Raw genomic sequence first — 19,505 nt, forward strand, 5'->3', positions numbered from 1 at the left:
TTTTCTTTTATTCTGTTGCATGAGTTTTCAGTGTTAAAAGGGGCTTCAGAGATTATGACCCTGTTCATTCCAGTGACCCCCGTTATGACCATTCAAATAATCCTGTAGATTCTGCGTGGATACTTTCAGTATTGGGCAGCTCTGTACTTTCCTAGAAAGATTGTTTCCTTGATGAAACAAGGTTATTTTTTTTGGTTGAGCTCAAATGTGCCTGCTTCTAATTCTCCTCATTGGCTCTAGAATAGCAGATGTCAACTCTTTTGTATGATGGTACTTGAGCCTTAGGGGAGTTACTGTCTGACACATGTATGGGAATGTAAATAGTGTAGGTAAATGGCTCTACATGTAACGACACTTCTGGACCATTTAAGAAGACAGTGAAGTGCAAATGAGGCAGAGTGAGTATTTTGGTAACATTGATCTCTTTTTAGTCTTTATTTATAAAAGTAAATTTCTTGCTCAGTTCACATTTTATTATAAATAACAGATTTTTTTTTTTGCCACCCACCTCCAGAGCAAAACATGAGTCCATCAAATATTTGAAGATACCTCTGATATCCATCCTTAGTCTTCTTATCATTCATACCCATTTATCCCATCCATGTCTCATAAACTATGATTTCTAGAGCCTCACTGTCTTGGTCACTCTCCTCTATCCAAATAAATGCCAGTGTCTTTCTCAAATTGCAACATGTCCAGAATTGGACATGATATTCCAATGCATGGCTCATTGTTTGGTAGGAATAGTATGTTCCAAAGCACTAGAAGGCTGGGGGGGATTAAGATGGAAATAAGAATATTTTCTTTCAGTTTTTAAGCATTAGGTGCACAGAATTGTGTGTGTGTGTTTGTGTGTGTGTGCGCACGCGCGCGCTTTGATCCAAAGAGCATTTGCTATTAGCAAGGGCACATTATAAATCTTTGCAATCTGAGTATTTACTAATTATTGCCAAAGGCTTTGAATGATCAAATCCATTACAGGGGGTAATAGAATTAATAATTATTGTTCTGTTTACTGTCTATTTTGAGAAACAATAATTTGTTACTTTCAGTTAGGTTATATATTTGTTACAAGTATCAGTAACTCAGTATGTTCAAATTTGAACAGTTGACTATATGATAAGAGCTGGTGTCCTAGTTGTGAAATGTGCTCTTACCTTTTCATAGCTCTCTGGGGATTGAAGGCCACTTGACATGTGACTACCACTTTACCTTACTCTTTCACCTGGAAGTGATTTCTTCCTTATTGGAAATCTCTCAGTTCTTTCTTGACACTTGTCCCACTCTACCTCATATTATGGGTGCTTGGTATGTGTTTAATGTCCTCTGAGAGAGTGCAGATTTTTAAGAGGATCTAATACATTTTGTTCATGTCTGAATGCCTCAGACAGCCTAACCCAGTCTAGTCTGTGCTCAGTAGTCACTGAAAGAAGGCATTAATGCAAGAAGGCTAAATATTTAAAGATACATGTAGTATATTTATGGCCAGTAGTAGATTTAATTAGAAGTAAAAACATGTAATCTGAAACTAAAAAAAAATTGACAATAAAGTACAAAAGTACTCAATTGCACAGGAAGGTATTAACAGCATCATCCACTATAATGTATATAGAATCTAGCTATTTCAGATTTGCTGATGCCTGTTGGACACTTTATTTTTTTGTTATTTTTTAAATTTATATTTATTTTTTAAAGATTTTATTTGTGTTTTTTTTAGTATTTATTTATTTATTTATTTATTTATTTATTTATTTATTTATTTATTATTATGTTATTTGTTTTTTAGAGAGAGAGAGACCATGAGCAGGGGGAGGAGCAGGTGGGGGGAGAGAGAGGGGGAAAGGATCTCAGGCATACTCCATGCTGAGCGCAGAGCCAATTCAGGGCTCCATATCATGACCATGAGATTGTGACCTGAGCGGAAACCAGGAGTTGGACAGTTCACTGACCGAGCTGCTCAGGCGCCCCTGGACATTTTAAATAGTGGATTGAAATTTGACTTCTGCAAACCTATTTGTGCATGGGGAATGAGGTATCACTCTGGTGAGAGTCACTCTTATTGTGTAAATTAATAGCGTCTTCTCATCTTGAAGAGCTAGTGCAATCATTAGGCAAAAAGAAACATCTTTCTGGATCCTATGGATGATAATCTTTAAAAAAAATCTCATTGTTTGAGGTTTACTATATTCTAAGCCACTGTGAAATCATAGAAAACATGTATACTGGTCTCTGCCCCCAGTTCTGGGCACAGAGCTCCTAAAACCCTTGTAATTTCCTAAGTGACAAGAGCACTAGGAGCATCTTTTGTTCTAATGTTTGGTCTTCGACTCCGGTTCCTGACACAGAACTCCTAAATCCCTTGGAATTTCTTGGGTAATAGGAGTGTCTGTTGCTTTAGTGAAGCAATGCTTGGTACGTTCCTGGATAGCTTCAGGATGGGGGCTGGTGGGTTGGTGAACACACTGGTGTGGTGGGAGGGTGATGCACCTGAACTCCATAGGGACAGAAGCTCCTGTGCTTGGGACCCTTCCAGATCTCACTCTCTGTATCTCTGCATCTGGCTGTTCATCTGTATTCTTTAGTATATACTCTATTATATAATACACCAGTAAATGTAAGTATTTCCCTGATTTCTGTGAGTTGTTCTAGCAAATTATTAAACTCAAGGAAGGAGGGGGTCATGGGAACCCCGCTTTACAGCAGGTCAGTCCAAAGTACAGGTGACAACCTGGGACTTGCCATTGGCTTCTAAAGTACAGGCAGTCTTTTGGGACTGAGCCCTTAACTTGTGGGATCTGTTGCTAACTCCAGGTAGATGGTACCAGAACAGAATTGAACTGGATTCCGTCCAGCTGATATTGCAGAAACCTGCACATCTGGTGTCAGAAGTATTGCGAGTGTGAGAATAATGGTGAAACACAGGGAGTTTTTCTCACAGCTGCCTGGCATTACCTCATTTCATCCCTGCAAATCATTATAATAGTCCAGCAAGGTAAATTCCGTACTTATCCTTATTTTGTTAATGAGAAAATGGAGTCAGAGAGGTTAAGTGAATTGCCCATAGTAAACAGTACAACCAGTACTTGATTCAGAACGCAGACTCTTGAGTACAGTGTTCTCTGTCTTCTCCTTATTAGGCTGATCCATAAATACTCAACCAGCTCTTAATATGTGCAAGGCAATTTTTAGGCATTGTCCTCAAAGTAAAGATATATAAAGCAAGACAAATCGAACAAGATTCCTCTTCTTATAGAACTTAACAATTTTCTGGAAGGACCTCAGGTCTGTCTGATGGAATATTAGTGTTAGCCCCACCGAGTGCCAACTGAATAATACTAGCATGGTGTTCTCTAGGAATGAATTTGCTGGAAGGCTTTGGAACAGGACAGGAAGACTTTAATGGAGGAGGCCAGACTTTAGCTAACTGTTGAAGGAGAAGAAGAATATATATCAAGAGAGATACGGAAGAGGACATTTCAGACAGGAGCAGAAGGCAAAGGAGGAACACAGCATGAGCCAAACACAGGCTGGGAGAACATCAAGGCATGGCTAAGGGATCTCACTGCACGTTGTCAAGATTATTTTTTCAGGCTTTCATCTTACCCAATAATAATTCAGTCATGAATGTAAATTATGGTCGCTGAAAGAATTATATTATACAAAAAACAGTTTTCACAACTAGAGATGTCAGAGGCAAGGTTTCTTGTAGAAAGATTTTATTAGAGGAAAGGATATTCATTTAAGTCTTCAAAAATCAAAAATGCTACAAATGGGCAAGGAGGAATATTTGTCATTATCACCCCTGCTGCTGTTTCATAGTAGCTGTATGCAGTTTTTTTTTTTTTTCTTTTCAGTTTGGAGTGTAAAGAGTGAGAAAAATTTGAAGGCCCTTTTCCAAAAGGCATATGAGAACAATACATCTTTTCCACCAAGAATAAATGTAATCCTGTTCTATGATCGTAGATCAGATATCACTGAAGGTATCTAGGAGGTTGAAAATTGAAAAGACTGACAAGTCTCTACTCACGTAAGTCTTCAAGGAATGTAAAGGATACAGCAGGAGGAAGGAAGCCCAGATAGTCACGGAGAGGGCTGAGCCTCTCAGGTACAGCTCCCAAGAGCCTTTCTTGGTTGCACGGGATGAGCTTCATCTTTTGATGATAGACTAAGATATGTGTGAGGTCCCTGGGCCTCAGGGGAGCTGAAGCGTGAGTTTACTCAAGGCTCTGGTCATAGAGCCAAAACCAGGCTGTATAACTGGTTAAAAAGTAGGAAGAAATGTATAGGGATGGTAATTCAGGACAGTGATTCCTTTTGGGGGGATGGAATTGGGATAGATGGGCAGCACAGCAAGGTATGTACATACATAGATAAATACATACAATAAAACCTATGTACATACATAGGTATGTACGAGGTTTTATTCTGCTACTCTGGTGGCTACTATGTGGTTGTTATGTAATTGTGTGTCTGAAATACTTCATAATAAAAAGGGTTGGGTGCCAAACTTTTCCTCACGTTATAGGAAAATAAGCTTAGAAGTTAAGAACCACTTTCATATTGTCAGTTCTAGGAGCCTGGGTAACCTCTTCATGGGCCCAAAGTTCAGGGGACTGAGTCCACAAATCCACCCTTCTGAAAGGTTTTAGGTCCAGAATGTTGATTAATCAGACAGTTGAGGGGAAGTGAAAAGAAGAAAACGTACTGCAAGTACTATTACAGTCTTAATTGTGCAACATTTACTCTCATAAACTGTATCTTTTTATAATTGTATGGTTTGGACAAGCAGAGTCTTTCACAGAGGCCTTAAGTTTGGAAATGCAAGTATAGCACTCAATCTTTTCTCCCCTCACCAAAGTCTGCTGACGATCAGATCTTTCTTCTAAAAGCTGGTGGTTCTCGACTGAGGGTGATTTTGTCTCCCAGATGACATTTCACAATATCTGGAGATATTTTTGGTTGTCACAACTTGAGGGGGGTGGTTTGCTACTAGTATCTAGTGAGTAGAGACTGGGCATGCTGCTAAACTTTCTATGGTATGTAGGACAGCTCCACGGCAAAGAATTATCTGGCTCAAAATGTCAATAATGCCGAGGTTGAGAGCTCGGACCTAAGCTAAAAATATTTTTTAGTAATTTTAACATTTTCCTGATTAGTAAAGTAATACTTATTCGTTGTAGAAAATCTGGAACATACCAAAAGCTCACAAAAAAAGAACTAAGTTGCCCATAATCCCATCCCCCAGAAAGAACTACTATTTAACAGTTTATTTAAGTGACTCGCAAACCTGGCTACGTCTAGGGAGCTTTGAAAAAACTTGGGGCTCCAATCCTGGATATTCTGATTCTAGTCTCTCTCCATGCTTTGATACTCTTATTAATCTACTCTAATCCCTGAACAATATTTTCTGAGCTTTTTCCTGTGCCAGGAGTTGGCAAACCACAGCTGCTGGCCAAATCCAACCTGCCACCTGTTTCGGTACAGCCTGCCAGGTAAGAATGGGTTTTACGTTTTTAAATGGTTGGAAAAAAAATCAAAAGAGGAATAGTCTATGTCACATGGAAATTATATGAAATTCCAATCACAGTACCCTTAAATACACTTCTGTCAGACTGCAGCCATGCCCTTTCCTTTACAAATTGTCTGTGGCTGCTTTCGCATTACCACGCCAGAGTCAAGTAGTTGTGACAGAGACTCTAGCCCCATAAAGAAAAAAGTTTGCAGACCTCCGTCCTATGCCTTTAGGTGCTTCTACAGTTCTTTCCTGGACTTCACAGCCTTCTGTCCCCTCCTGTTGGTCAGTTAAGCTATTTTTAATTTTTGGCTATTATAAATGATTCATTGAAAAATATCCTAATTGACTAACCCATGCGTATGTATGTGATTATTTCTCTAAGCACATTTTCTAGAGGAAGTCACTTTTTTTTTTTACATTGCAATATCGGTTTATTGGTTTCTGGAGTAGAATTCAGTGATTCATCACTTACATATAACACCACGTGCTCATCACAACAAGTGCCCTCCTTAATGCCCATCACCCATCTAGCCCATCCCCTACCCACCTCCCTCCATCAACCCTCAATTTGTTTTCTACTGTTAAGAGTCTCTTATGGCTTGTTTCCCTCTCTCCTTTTTTTCCTTTCCCCCTTCCCCTAATCTCATCTGTTTGGTTTCTTAAATTCCATGCATGAGTGAGATCATATGGTATTTGTCTCTCTCTAGCTGACTTATTTCACTTAGCCTAATACACTCTAGCTCCATCCACGTCATTGCAAATGGCAGGATTTCATTCTTTTTGATGGCTGAGTAATATTCCATTGTATATAGATATACCATATCTGCTTTCTGCATTCATCAGTCCATGGACATCTGAGCTCTCTCCAATTTGGCTAATGTTGATAATGCTGCTATATAAACACTGGGGTGCATATATTCAAAACTGTATTTTTGGGGTGCCTGAGTGGCTCAGTTGGTTAAGCAACTGCCTTCGGCTCAGGTCATGATCCTGGAGTCCCGGGATCGAGTCCCACATCAGGCTCCCTGCTCAGCAGGGGGTCTGCTTCTCCCTCTGATCCTCCCCCATCTCATGCTCTCTCTCTCTCTGTCTCATTCTCTCTCTCAAATAAATAAATAAAATCTTTAAAAAAAAAAAACTGTATTTTTGTATCCTTTGGGTAAATACCTAGTAGTGCAATTGCTGGAACATAGGGTAGCTCTATTTTTAACATTTTGAGGAACCTCCATACTGTTTTCCAGAGTGGTTACACCAGTGTGCATTCCCACCAACAGTGCAGGGGAGTTCCCCTTTCTCCACATTGAGAAGAAATCACTTTTTGAAGCATTGGTTCATATAGCCAAATGAGTATCCTCAAAGTTTATACCAACTTTTACTCCAAATCAGAAATGTGTATGAATGCCTCTTTCCCCACCCAGTTTGCTATCTCTGGGGCTTTGCATTTTTGTCTCAGCCACCCTGACAAGTTCTTGTAACTTGCACTCCTTTGCTAGCTAATGAAGCTGAATATTATTTCCATGTGCTTATTGGCTGTTGGTGTTTAGTTTGTAAATTGCCTCTTTTTTCTCTTTTGCCCATTCTCTATTCTGGCCTTTATTATTTTCTTGCCATCTGGTAACAATTTTTTTTTTCTTTTTAACTTAAGGGTAACAACTTTTGCTGATAGGTAAGCTGCTCATGTTTCCCCTGAGAGTACATTTTTCCCTGCTAATTTTTTAAATACATGGACATTTAAAAATGGGACACTTAAAAAAAAAAACATTTCCTACTTTGGGGGTCCTTCTTGCTTTATTGTTTGTTCATTGTGGGTGGACATACACCAAGGGAACATGTGACGAGAGGTACAAGGGCCCTGAAGGCCACGAGGATGTCATGTGGATGGAACTTTGTAAGAAACTGCCAAACTGTCTTTCCAAATGGCTCTACCATGTTGCATTCCCACCCGCAGTGAATGAAGGTTCCTGTTGCGCCACATCCTTGTCAGTAGAAGGCGCTGTAGGGATAGTATAAGGCATAGCAGAGGAGGGGGTTTCTCTTGCTGGTTTGGGGTGTTTTACCTTTTGCTCTCATGACATGGCTGCCGATGACGTATGTGAGACCCGGTGGTACTCATCATCCAAGGAGTTTCTGCAGTACCCTGGTGGGTGGATTCTTGCTCATCATTGTGGACCACTGGCTGTGGACCAGCTCTGCCTAGGGTGCTCCAGCGATCTTCCCTGCCATCCAGTGAGCTACAGTCATGCCCTTTCCAGTGGTATCAAAATCTCAATCTTGGATGGGGGTGGGGTCTCTTTCAAGTTTGTTCCTTCCTTGGATTATCTCCCTTAGTCCTAGAAGGAGTCGCTGTTCCCTGCATTTACTATTCCTGTACTCTTAGAGTTCTCTTTTACCCTATTAGTAGTTAACCACCTTCTACTAGTTAATTGTTTATACTGAATTTTCCCTATTCAGATGCCTGGTTTGGTTTCTGTCTCCTGACTGGAAGGACACAGTTTCTTTTAAATTTTTGGTTAATTTAAACCCTCAGGTAGGTTTTTTTTCTCCCAACTGAACTGCTAGGATTGGCTTTGAGGGGCGGGGGTATAGAACAGAAGAAAGGGCACCTGGCCGTGTTGGCAGACACCGTAGTGTCTGGCTCTGTCAGGGGCTCAGGTGTCTTGGCTGGCTAGGTGAGTGTGATGTGAGCAGGACTAACTGGCACATGGAGTGAATGGGACCCAGCATTCTTAAGAACCCTTCTGTCAAGATTCTATTCTAGAGACGTGGCTGGGAGAGGAGGTTGGTTACACTGTGTGAGATGTGGTGGGCTCGAAATCAGAAGGAGGAAGAGTCTTCTTGATGACGATCCAAAAGAAAATGGAACAGATGAGAGAGTCCAGATGGGGTCAGGGCCTCTGGTTAAATCCTGAGCAGCACCCAGAGCAGCTCTGATATTCCATCTGCTCTGGCATGCAAGCAACTGGTTGCCTTGTTGGTTGCCGTGGAAAGAGAAGCTCCACAGCCCAGAAGGATTTTATCCTTGTGATCAGCAGACAAGGTGCAGATATTTATATGATATTGTTTAAGCATTTTAATAAGATACAACATTTTAGGGAATGGCTTACATGAACTGTACATATTGCTTAATAGAAATAATGTGCACTATGAGTTTGTTTTCCTTGGTGTGTACACTGTCGTCCCCGGGGAGGTGACTGAGCAAAGCGTTAGGTTGTGCTGCCTCGCTCCTGCTGGCAGGGACACAGGTGCAGAACTGTGGGCATGATGAATCCAACTCCAGTTGCATCACTGCTGCCTGGGCTCAGCTCGAATTGCTGTCCGTGGAGGAAATAGGATTCGTTCGTTTTCTTTCAGGGAACATGCAAACACATGGCAGCAGGGAGAAATAGGCAAAGCCCAACCTTTCCTTCTCTGAGGAGCTCTGGCAAGAGATGAGCCGATGAGCCTTTGGACATACTGCCTTTGTCAGTAGATGTTTGAGAAGATGGTATCCCTGTGGCAGTATGCTCTGCGGATAGCTGATCAATGTTTCGCTCTCTCCCAGAGCTATTGAGAAATAGTATCGATTTGTGAGAGAATCTGAAAACACTACATATGCTCCCAGAAGATATAACGAAATACTCAAACAGCTTTTTTAAAGGATTCAGATAAAGATGAAATGCATGAAAATCACTTTCCAGGCTTTTGTGATGAGTTATCTAGGATGGGGAGTCAGGAGCTTTTCCTCTCATTTCTGTTTTCCTTTTGGCTTTGCTGCACTAGAACTGCTTGACAGTAAGTATGGGGGCCCTGGCGCTATGCCGGAGTGCTGCATTTGGGGAAAGAGAAAGGCTTTCCTACAAAAAGTCATCTTCCCAGGGTTCCTGAGATGGATGGGGACTAGGTGCAAGCTTAACCCAAGTTCCAGCTTCATGTTGCCCAAACTAGACTGATCTTGGAGATTTTGACCGGAATCCTGTGCTAGGACCCAGGAATCTGTATTTGTAACAAGTGCCCAAGTTGCAGACTTGATACTGTCAGCCTGCAAAGCATCATTCTTGTGGATCGACTCAAAAGTGAAGTTTATTTTTAAATGTACTTAGACTTCCTGCTTGTCCAGCCAGATTTAGGTTGGCATGACTCACCTACATAAATATATTTTTCAAGGCTTGGGAACACCGCTCTCAGCATTTGGGAGAACACATTAAAAACAAGAACAAGAACAACAGCCGCAAACCCGCTCGCTGTATTGAATTGAGCAGCTGAAAGGCAAACACCTGGCCTTTTCTTCCCAATGATGCTGCTTGGGCTGGTAGACTTTGGGATGGAACGTATTCACATTAAAAATTGTCCTTCTTGCTCCTTCCTGAACTATACTTCTTTTTTCCCTTTAAAACATAACATTTATTGCCTTTTTCTAATTACAAAAATAACTCATGCTCAGTGTCAAAAATTCCAAAGAAAAAAAAAAACAGAACAAAAATCCGTAATTTCATCTCCCAGTGATAACCTTGCTATATGTTTTCTGAAGACACAGTGATGTGTGCTTCTTGAGGCTTGTAATTACAATACAACAGGACCACTTTGTGAGAAACGGTAATTGTAAGTTAAAACGGGAATGTTAAAGGTAACCTCTACAAACTAGAATTTCATTCCTGCTACATTTTCACATCTTCAGAAATGCTGATCTATCAATCTGTCCTTAGAATTTTAAGAGAATCCATATTTTTAGAATTTATAAATACTGTCTTTTCTAAAGTTGTCATACTGCAGATAGATTTTTTTCTCTAAAGAGTTTAGATATCTATCATTCATTCTTTCATTATGATTGTTGAGCATCTATTATGGAGATGCAGCACTTAACAAGACTGGTAAAGTCCCTGCCTCCAGTGAGCTTATTTTCCGGGGTAGGGGCAAGAAATGATAAATAAGCAATTAACAAAACATTTTCAGATTCTTTGTGTTGAGTGGTCAAGGAAAGTCAATGTCTTCACTCTGACGTCAGAGTTGACACCTAAAAGATGAAAAGGAGCCCAGCCTTGGGAAAAGGAGAGGGTCTGTTCCCCCACAACCTCAACAAAATGTGTTACAAAGTGGTTTTGGTTTGATTTGGTTTGGTTAATCTGCTAGGTGAGAACTGGTGTAGATTTAATTTGCTTTTCCATCAGTTTGGGTGAAGTTAAATATCTTATCGTATATTTAAGGGCTATTTTGTGGGGGTTTTTAGGGTACCATCTCTTAATCTTTTGCTCATTTTTTTGAGCAAAAGAATTTTGTCCATATAGTTTTTGATGTCTTTTTCCCTCAGAAAACATTTTTTTTCACTTTAAACAATAAAGCTTTATTTCTCATTCACACTACTTGTCTATCAAGGGTTGGAGTTCTATTCCATATTGTCTTCATTCATTCTAGGATTCAGACTGATTGAGAAACTTCCCTGAACTATTGCTTGTTTTTAAATAATTTTTTTATTGTGGTAAGAACATTTACATGAGATATATACCCTCTTAACAAATTTTCAAGTATACAGTATAGTCTTGTTAACTATGGGCATGATGTTGTACAGTAGATTTCTAGAACTTACTCATCTTGCATGACTGAAACTTTATACCGGTTGAACAGCAATGCCCATTTCCTCCAACCCCCAGCCCCTGACAACTACCATTCTTTTTTTATTATATATGTACTTTTTAAAAAAATTAACATATAATGTATTATTGGTTTCGGAGGTACAGGTCTGTGATTCATCAGTCTTATATAATACCCAGTGCTCATTACATCACATGTCCTCTTTAATGCATCACCCAGTTACCCCATCCCTCCATCCCCCTCCCCTCTAGCAACCCTCAGTTTGTTTCCTATGATCAAGACTCTCTTATGGTTTGTCTCCCTCTCTGGTTTTGTCTTATTTTATTTTTTCTTCTCTTCCCAGATGGTCCTCTGTTTTGTTTCTTAAATTCCACACACAAGTGAGATCATATGATAATTATCTTTCTCTGATTGATTTATTTCACTCAGCATAATATCCTCTAGTTCGATCCATGTTGTTGCAAATGGCAAGATTTCATTTTTTGATGGCTGCGTAACATTCCATTGTATATATGTACTACATCTTCTTTATCCATTCATCTGTTGATGGCAACTACCATTCTAGTCTCTGCTTTTATGAGTTCAACTTGCTTAGATTCCACATAAAAGTGAGATCATACAGTATTTGTCTTTCTGTATCTGGCTTGTTTCACTTAGCGTGATGTTCTTCAGGTTCACTCATGTTGCAGCAAATGGCAGGATTTCCCTCTTCTATTTTTCTTTCTTTCTTTTTTTTTTTAGAGGTGGGATACGGCCAGAGGGAGAATCTTAAGCAGGCTCCATGCCCGGAGATCATGACCTGAGCCGGTAACAAGAGTCGGCTGCTCAACTGACTGAGCCACCCAGGTGCTCGAGGATTTCCTTCTTTTTAAAGGCTGAATAATATAACATTTGTGAGTGAGTGTGTGTGTGTGTGTGTGTATGTGTGTATTACATTTTATTTATCCCTTCATCTATGACAGACACTTAGGTTGTTTCTATATTTTGGCTACTGTGAACAGTGCTGCAATGAACACGATAATGCAGATCTCTCTTTGATAATGATTTTATTTCCTTTGGATATATTTCCAGAAGTGAGATTGCTGGATTGTTTTTAACTTTTTGAGGAACCTACATACTGTTTTACATACTGGCTGTCCCAAATTACATTCCCGTCCACAGTGCACAGGGGTTCCCTTTTCTCCACATCTTTGCTAACACTTATTATTTCTTAGCTTTTTATAACAGCCATTTTAACAGATGTGATATGACACACTTTCATGGTTTTGATTTGCATTTCCCTGGTGACTAGTGATGTTAAGTACCTTTTCACATATGTGTTGGTCATTTGTATGTCTTCTTTGGAGAGGTATCTATTTAAGTCCTTTGCTCATTTTTAATTGGACTCTTTGATTTTTTGCTATTGAATTATAGGAGCTCCTTATATATTTTGGATATTCACTGTTATCAGATAATGTGATTTGCATATGTTTTTGCTGTTCCATTGGTTGCCTTTTCACTCTTGATTGTTTCCTTTGCTGTGAAGACGGGTTTTTTGTTTTTGTTTTTGTTTTTTTAGCTTGATGTTGTCTCACTTGACTATTTTTGCTTTTGTTGCTTGTGCTTTGGGTGTTATGTCAAAGAAATCATTGCCCAGATCAATATCCTGAAGCTTTTGTCCTATGTTTCTTCTAGGAGTCTTAGTTTCAGGTCTTATGTTTTAAGTATTTCATCCATTTTGAGTTGATTTTTGTATATGGTGTAAGACAAGAGTCTTTGAGATTATTTAATTCAGTCTTAGGGCCTTTGTTGTTCTCTTTTCTCCACTGCAGTTTTTCTGGTTCACCCTAGGTTTCCACAAATGTTTGAGGAAGGAGCTTGGAAGATAGCTCTACTGGAAATTGGTGTTTATTTTTCCACTTACAGGTAATTTGATGGTTTTTTTTTGTTCTTTTTTTGTCTTCTAGTTATGATGATATCATGCAGCTTTTGTGGTTCTATGTTTCTTGTTGATCTGTACAGTTTTTTGGAGGGTATGCAAAAAAATATTCTTATTTAGGTTGTAATTGTTACCTTACTGAATTGCCATTCTTTTAAATCAGAAACTTCAGCTCATGTCAGAAATGCTGTTGTTCTCATAGAAAAGCTCCTTCCAATATTAATGCTTTAACTTTTTCCTACCCTAGTCAGAGCAGTAACTGATAGAAAGAGGAGTAGAAAATAGGGACCTAAGACCAATACAAAAGCTATTACAGTTTCTCACAAATGCATTAATTTGTCAAAAATGAGTAATAGTAGTAAGTTTTTCCTATAATGGGATTAACATTTTCTAGCAGGACTTTTAATAATACCAATTTTTTATATACTCTCAAAGAGCTTTGATATCACTTGAATTATTTACTTATGATTTAAGAATTAGCTCTTAAAAATAGGCCTTCTGGCTATCACTTAGTGCAACGACAAAGCATGTAATCCAGCCAATGTCACTCTATTCTTACAGGCTTGTTTGCAGCCCCTATAAATATTGGCCAGAAATGATTTACCTTGCCTTATTACCACTGTGACTTTAACATGTACTTTAAATGAGAAAAGTAATTGCCTGAACTATATAATGTCTCAGGGGAAGTGACTTCATATTACCAGTATTATTGGGGAGTTTGAAAATAATAGGAGGTATTGGCATCCTAGTTCTTTGAAGTTATACTTCACTCTCCTTAAAAACAGTATGTTTGGTGACATTACTCTGATAATTTTGCTTATCGGAATATTATTAAATAGACTGCCTTTGTAAAGGATTAATGTGATAAGATTATATCCTTGATGTGATAAACTTGAACTTAAAAAAAATCTTACCTATTTTTTTAGTAAAAGGCAAAATTTTGTTGAGTCAGAAGAGCAGCCAGAGTATCATCCTAACCATTTTTAACTGAATAGTTCAGTAGTGTTAAGTGTATTCACATTGTTGTGAAAAAGATCTCCAGAAATTTTTCATCTTTCACATCTGAAACTCTGTACCCACTACATTGCTTCCCCCACTTCTCTTAGCCCTTGGTATCTATCATTCTACTTTATATTTCTATGAATTTGACTACTTTAAATACCTCATGTAAGTAGAATCATACAGTATATGTCTTTTCATGGTTGTCTTATTTCACTTAGCATAATGTAAGAACTTATAATTTTAAGAAAGGCTTTTATGTTATCTAATCTTATAAACTATGGGGCAGAGTAGATGACCATGCCAAATTGATGAATAATGTGAGAGTAAGCCCATAAATTGTACACTAAAAGTTTAATTCAGATTAAGATTGGATGGACCAAAAATTATTTCCAATTTACTGACTTTTGTGTCTATCTTACAAAGTAGAGATACCTCAGCATAATTAATATTAAAGGTCAATGAATGGATGGGAGAGCTACATTCTAAACTTATCTGGAAGAAGTAATGGAGTGTTATGAAAGGAAATGAATCATTTTTAAATCAAATACTTTAAAATAGTATATATATTTATGTACTATATATTTATATATACAACTATTCGATGAGAGATTATTTGCTTCTGGGAATTCTGACATTTTGCAGATATGCTTGACTCAAATTTTTCCAATTTTTTATTTATGCATTAGTCATAGATTTTTTGGACCCACTTAGGTTATAGCAAAGTTCCTTCTATAGAACCCTTTGGGATTAATTTGAATTTATTAATCCCTTTTCCAAATGTGTTTAAGGAATAGTGATGTCAGTTTGTTATTGAGTGATTTACATACAATAGATATTCTTATAATGGAAGCCAGACTTAAACTTTGAAATAGTTACATAACTTGGAGAAATGGAAATGGGAAATATAATGTATATCTAAAACAAATGGATTTAGTGGTTTCACAAACCTTGTCATGAGGAGATTCAACACCTGAGATCTTTTTTTAAAAATTTTATTTATTTATTTATTTTAATTTAAACTTTAAAAAAAAATTATGTTATGTCAATCACCATACATTACATCATTAGTTTTTGATGTAGTGTTTCATGATTCATTGTTTGCATATAACACCCAGTGCTCCATGCAGTACATGCCCTCTTTAATACCCATCACCAGGCTAACCCATCCCCCCACATCCCTCCCCTCTAGAACCCTCAGTTTGTTTCTCAGAGTCCATAGTCTCTCATGGTTTGTCTCCCCCTCCAGTTCCCCCACCCCATTCTTCCCTTACTGCTATCTTCTTCTTTTTTTTAATTTTATTTTTTAAGATTTTATTTCTTTATTTGAGAGTGAGAGAGAGATTGGGGGAATGTGCAGAGGGGGAGAGAGAGGGAGAAAATCTCAAGCAGACTCTGTGCTGACCATGAAGCCAGATGTGGGGCTCAATCTCATGACCCTGAGATCATGACCTGAGCTGAAACCAAGAGTCGGTTACTTAACTGACTGAGCCATCCAGGTGCTCCAACACCTGAGATCTTTTAAAAATACCTGCTTAGTATCTTTCGTTTAAAAAGAAAGGTGTGATTGACTTATTTCACTTAGCATAATACCCTCTAGTTCCATCCACGTTGTTGCAAATGGCAAGATTTCGGGTTTTTTGATGGCTGCATAATATTCCATGGTATATATATATATATATATATATATATATATATATATACACACCACATCTTCTTTATCCATTCATCTGTCGATGGACATCTTGGCTCTTTCCATAGTTTGGCTATTGTGGACATTGCTGCTATAAACATTGGGGTGCACGTACCCCTTCAGATCACTACATTTGTATCTTTGGGGTAAATACCCAATAGTGCGATTGCTGGGTCATACGGTAGCTCTATTTTCAACTTCTTGAGGAACCTCCATACCATTTTCCAGAGTGGTTGCACCAGCTTGCATTCCCACCAACAGTGTAGGAGGGTTCCCCTTTCTCCACATCCTTGCCAACATCTGTTGTTTCCTGACTTGTTAATTTTAGCCATTCTGACTGGTGTGAGGTGGTATCTCATTGAGGTTTTGATTTGGATTTCCCTGATGCCGAGCAATGTTGAGCACTTTTTCGTGTGTCTGTTGGCCATTTGGATGTCTTTTTTGGAAAAGTGTCTGTTCATGTCTTCTGCCCATTTCTTGATTGGATTATTTGTTCTTTGGGTGTTGAGTTTGATAAGTTCTTTATAGATTTTGGATACTAGCCCTTTATCTAATATGTCATTTGCAAATATCTTCTCCCATTCTGTCAATTGTCTTTTGGTTTTGTTGGCTGTTTCCTTTGCTGTGCAAACTGAGGGTTGCTGGAGTGGTGGGGGGTGGGAGGGATGGGGTAGCTGGGTGATGGACATTGGGGAAGGTATGTGCTACGGTGAGCGCTGTAAATTGTGTAAGACTGATGAATCACAGACCTGTAGCTCTGAAACAAATAATACATTATATGTTTAAAAAAAAAAAGGTAGTAGGAAGGGAAAAATGAAGAGGGGGAGATCAGAGGGGGAGATGAGCCATGAGAGACTATGGACTCTGAGAAATAAACTGAGGGTTCTAGAGGGGAGGGGGTTGGGGGATGGGTTAGCCTGGTGATGGGTATTAAAGAAGGCACATATTGAATGGAGCACTGGGTGTTATATGCAAACAATGAATCATGGTACACTACATCAAAAACTAATGATGTATTGCAAGGTAATTAACATAACAAAATAAAATTAAAAAATTAAAAAAATAAAAAGAAAGGTGTGGGGGCACCTGGGTAGCTCACTCAGTAAAGGCTAAGCATCCAATTCTTGATTTTGCCTCAGGTCATGATCTCAGAGTAGTGAGATCAAGCGCCTTGTCGAGCTCCACACTGGGCATGGAGCTTGTTTAAGATTCTCTCTCTTCTTCTCCCTCTGCCCCTTCCCCCTCTAAAAAAGAAAATTAAAAAAATAAAAAGGTGTGGGAAAGGAGGAGAATAACAAATTGGAGAACTATTATTTTTTTTCTTGGTCAGTTAGAAAGGGAAATATGTGATTTCTCAGGTAAAAAGGATATTATTTTTTCAGAAATCTAGGAGTATCAGTCACTTGTAAGCTAAATAAAAACTCCCATTGATTTCATGTATGTACAGCATAGCAAGATTGGACAAAAGTTTTCTCTTCCTATGTAATTTTTAGTCACTACTATTATTTAAATGTGCTTATATATTTCCAGGGCGCCTGGGTGGCTCAGTCATTAAGCATCTGCCTTTGGCTCCGGTCATGATCCCGGGGTCCTGGGATCGAGCCCCGCATCGGGCTCCCTGCTCTGCGGGAAGCCTGCTTCTCCCTCTCCCACTCCCCCTGCTTGTGTTCCTGCTCTCGCTATTTCTCTCTCTGTCAAATAAATAAATAAAATCTTAAAAAAAATAAATAAAAAATAAATGTGCTTATATATTTCCAATGAATGGTTTTAAGTAACCAATTTTATAAATACTGATCATGCATTCAGTTGTACTTCAGAATAGATAATTTGAGAATTTTAAGCTGAAACTGTATGTGGGAATAATATTAAAGAGAAATAAATGGGAACTACTTTAAAAACATTTAAGTGACAGCTTAATGTCTTCAAAGAAATAAAAGACAAGATTGATAATCTCAGGAACAAATTAGAATCTCTAGAAAAGAACCAAATGGAAATATTAGAAATGAAAAATACAGTGATTGATATTGATAATTCAGTGGATGAGTTTTCTAGCAGATTAGATACTGTTAAATAAAGAATTAGTTAACTGGAACATAGGTCAGAAGAAAATATCCATACTGAAACATGAAGAGACAAAGGAATAGAAAATGCATAAATGAGCATAAGAAACAGAGATTCAACAGAAATTTCTTACATACACATAATTGGAGTCCCAGAAGGAGAGAAGATACATAATGGTGCAGAAATAGCATTTGAAGAGATATTGAGAACTATAAAAAAATTGATGAAAGACAATCCATGTACTCAAGAAGCACTAAAAAACCCAATAAAGATAAATATAAAGAAAACCACCCTGAGGTGCATCATAGCAGACTTTGCAAAGACCAAAACTGGTGAGGAAAAGTCGAAAACATGCAAAGAAAAGAGTTATATGATTTTCAAAAACAGCAATAATAATACTGACAACTAATTTGTCAAACAAAAAAGTAAGCCAGAATATAATGGAATGGTATCTTTAAAGTGCAGAAAGACATTAACTGCAAATCCAGGATCCTATATTAAGTGAAAATGTCCTTCAAAAATGTAGGTACAATAAGAACATGTTCAGAAAAGCAAATACCAAAAGAATATGACACCAGCAGACCCACACAGAAGGAATTATTAAATGGTCTTCTTTGAGTGGATGGAAAATAACCCCGGAAGGAAGGTTTAAAATGCAGTAGGAAGCCTTTTTTCTTCTTCTTAGCGCTAGGTGCCGACTATCTCTGCTCCTCTTTTCCTTTGCTGCCGCCCAGTTCCTGGGATCAGCTGACGCCATGGGTTTTGGAGACCTGAAAAGCCCCGCTGGCCTCCAGGTGCTCAATGACTACCTAGCGGACAAGAGCTACATCGAGGGGTATGTGCCGTCACAAGCAGATGTGGCAGTATTTGAAGCAGTCTCCGGCCCCCCACCTGCCGACTTGTATCATGCCCTCCATTGGTATAATCACATCAAGTCTTAATGAAAAGGAAAAAGCCAGCCTTCCAGGAGTGAAGAAAGCTTTGGGCAAGTATGGCCCTGCTAATGTGGAAGACACCACAGGAAGTGGAGCTACAGATAGTGAAGATGATGATGACATTGATCTCTTTGGATCTGATGAGGAGGAGGAAAGTGAAGAAATGAAGAGGCTAAGAGAGCAATGCCTTGCACAGTGTGAGTCAAAGAAAGCCAAAAAACCTGCACTTGTTGCCAAGTCTTCCATATTACTAGATGTGAAACCTTGGGACGATGAGACAGATAGGGCAAAACTAGAGGAGTGCGACCGAAGCATTCAGGCAGACGGCTTGGTCTGGGGCTCTTCTAAACTAGTTGCAGGGGGATATGGAATTAAAAAACTTCAAATACAGTGTATAGTGGAAGATGATAAAGTTGGAACAGATATGCTGGAGGAGCAGATCACTGCTTTTGAGGACTATGTGCAGTCCATGGACGTGGCTGCTTTTAATAAGATCTGAAATCTACATCGTAGATCATTGCCCTTAAATAAAAGCTTAAAAGACAAAAAAATGCAGTAAGAAATTAAGAGCAGTGGAAAAGATAAATATGTGGAAAAATCTAAATGAATATTAGATGTATAAAACCATAATAATAATGTATTATGAGGCTTAAAACATATGTGGTGTTAAAATGTACAATAGAGCTCAAGTTGGTAGTAGAATAAATGGAATAAAGTATCCCATGGTTTTCTCATTGTCTGAGGAGTGGCAAATACATAAATTTATATTAAATTTAGCAAGTTAAGAAAACATGTTATAAGTATAGGCTAACTACTAAA

At 38.5% G+C, this 19,505-nt stretch overlaps 1 pseudogene across 1 annotated transcript; it reads left to right on the top strand.

Annotated features, from left to right (window-relative positions):
• The first annotated feature begins 18,490 nt into the window (after positions 1-18,490).
• LOC123842183 (elongation factor 1-beta-like) lies at positions 18,491-19,248 on the top strand (annotated as a pseudogene). Its single transcript, XR_006790369.3, has one exon. The product of XR_006790369.3 is annotated as an elongation factor 1-beta-like (transcript).
• Positions 19,249-19,505: the final 257 nt, after the last annotated feature.

This window comes from Mirounga angustirostris, unplaced genomic scaffold, assembly GCF_029215605.1.
Source record: "Mirounga angustirostris isolate CCGP_5_RB_7025 unplaced genomic scaffold, mMirAng1.0.hap1 SCAF_11, whole genome shotgun sequence".
In the NCBI taxonomy this organism is placed as follows: Eukaryota; Metazoa; Chordata; class Mammalia; order Carnivora; family Phocidae; genus Mirounga; species Mirounga angustirostris.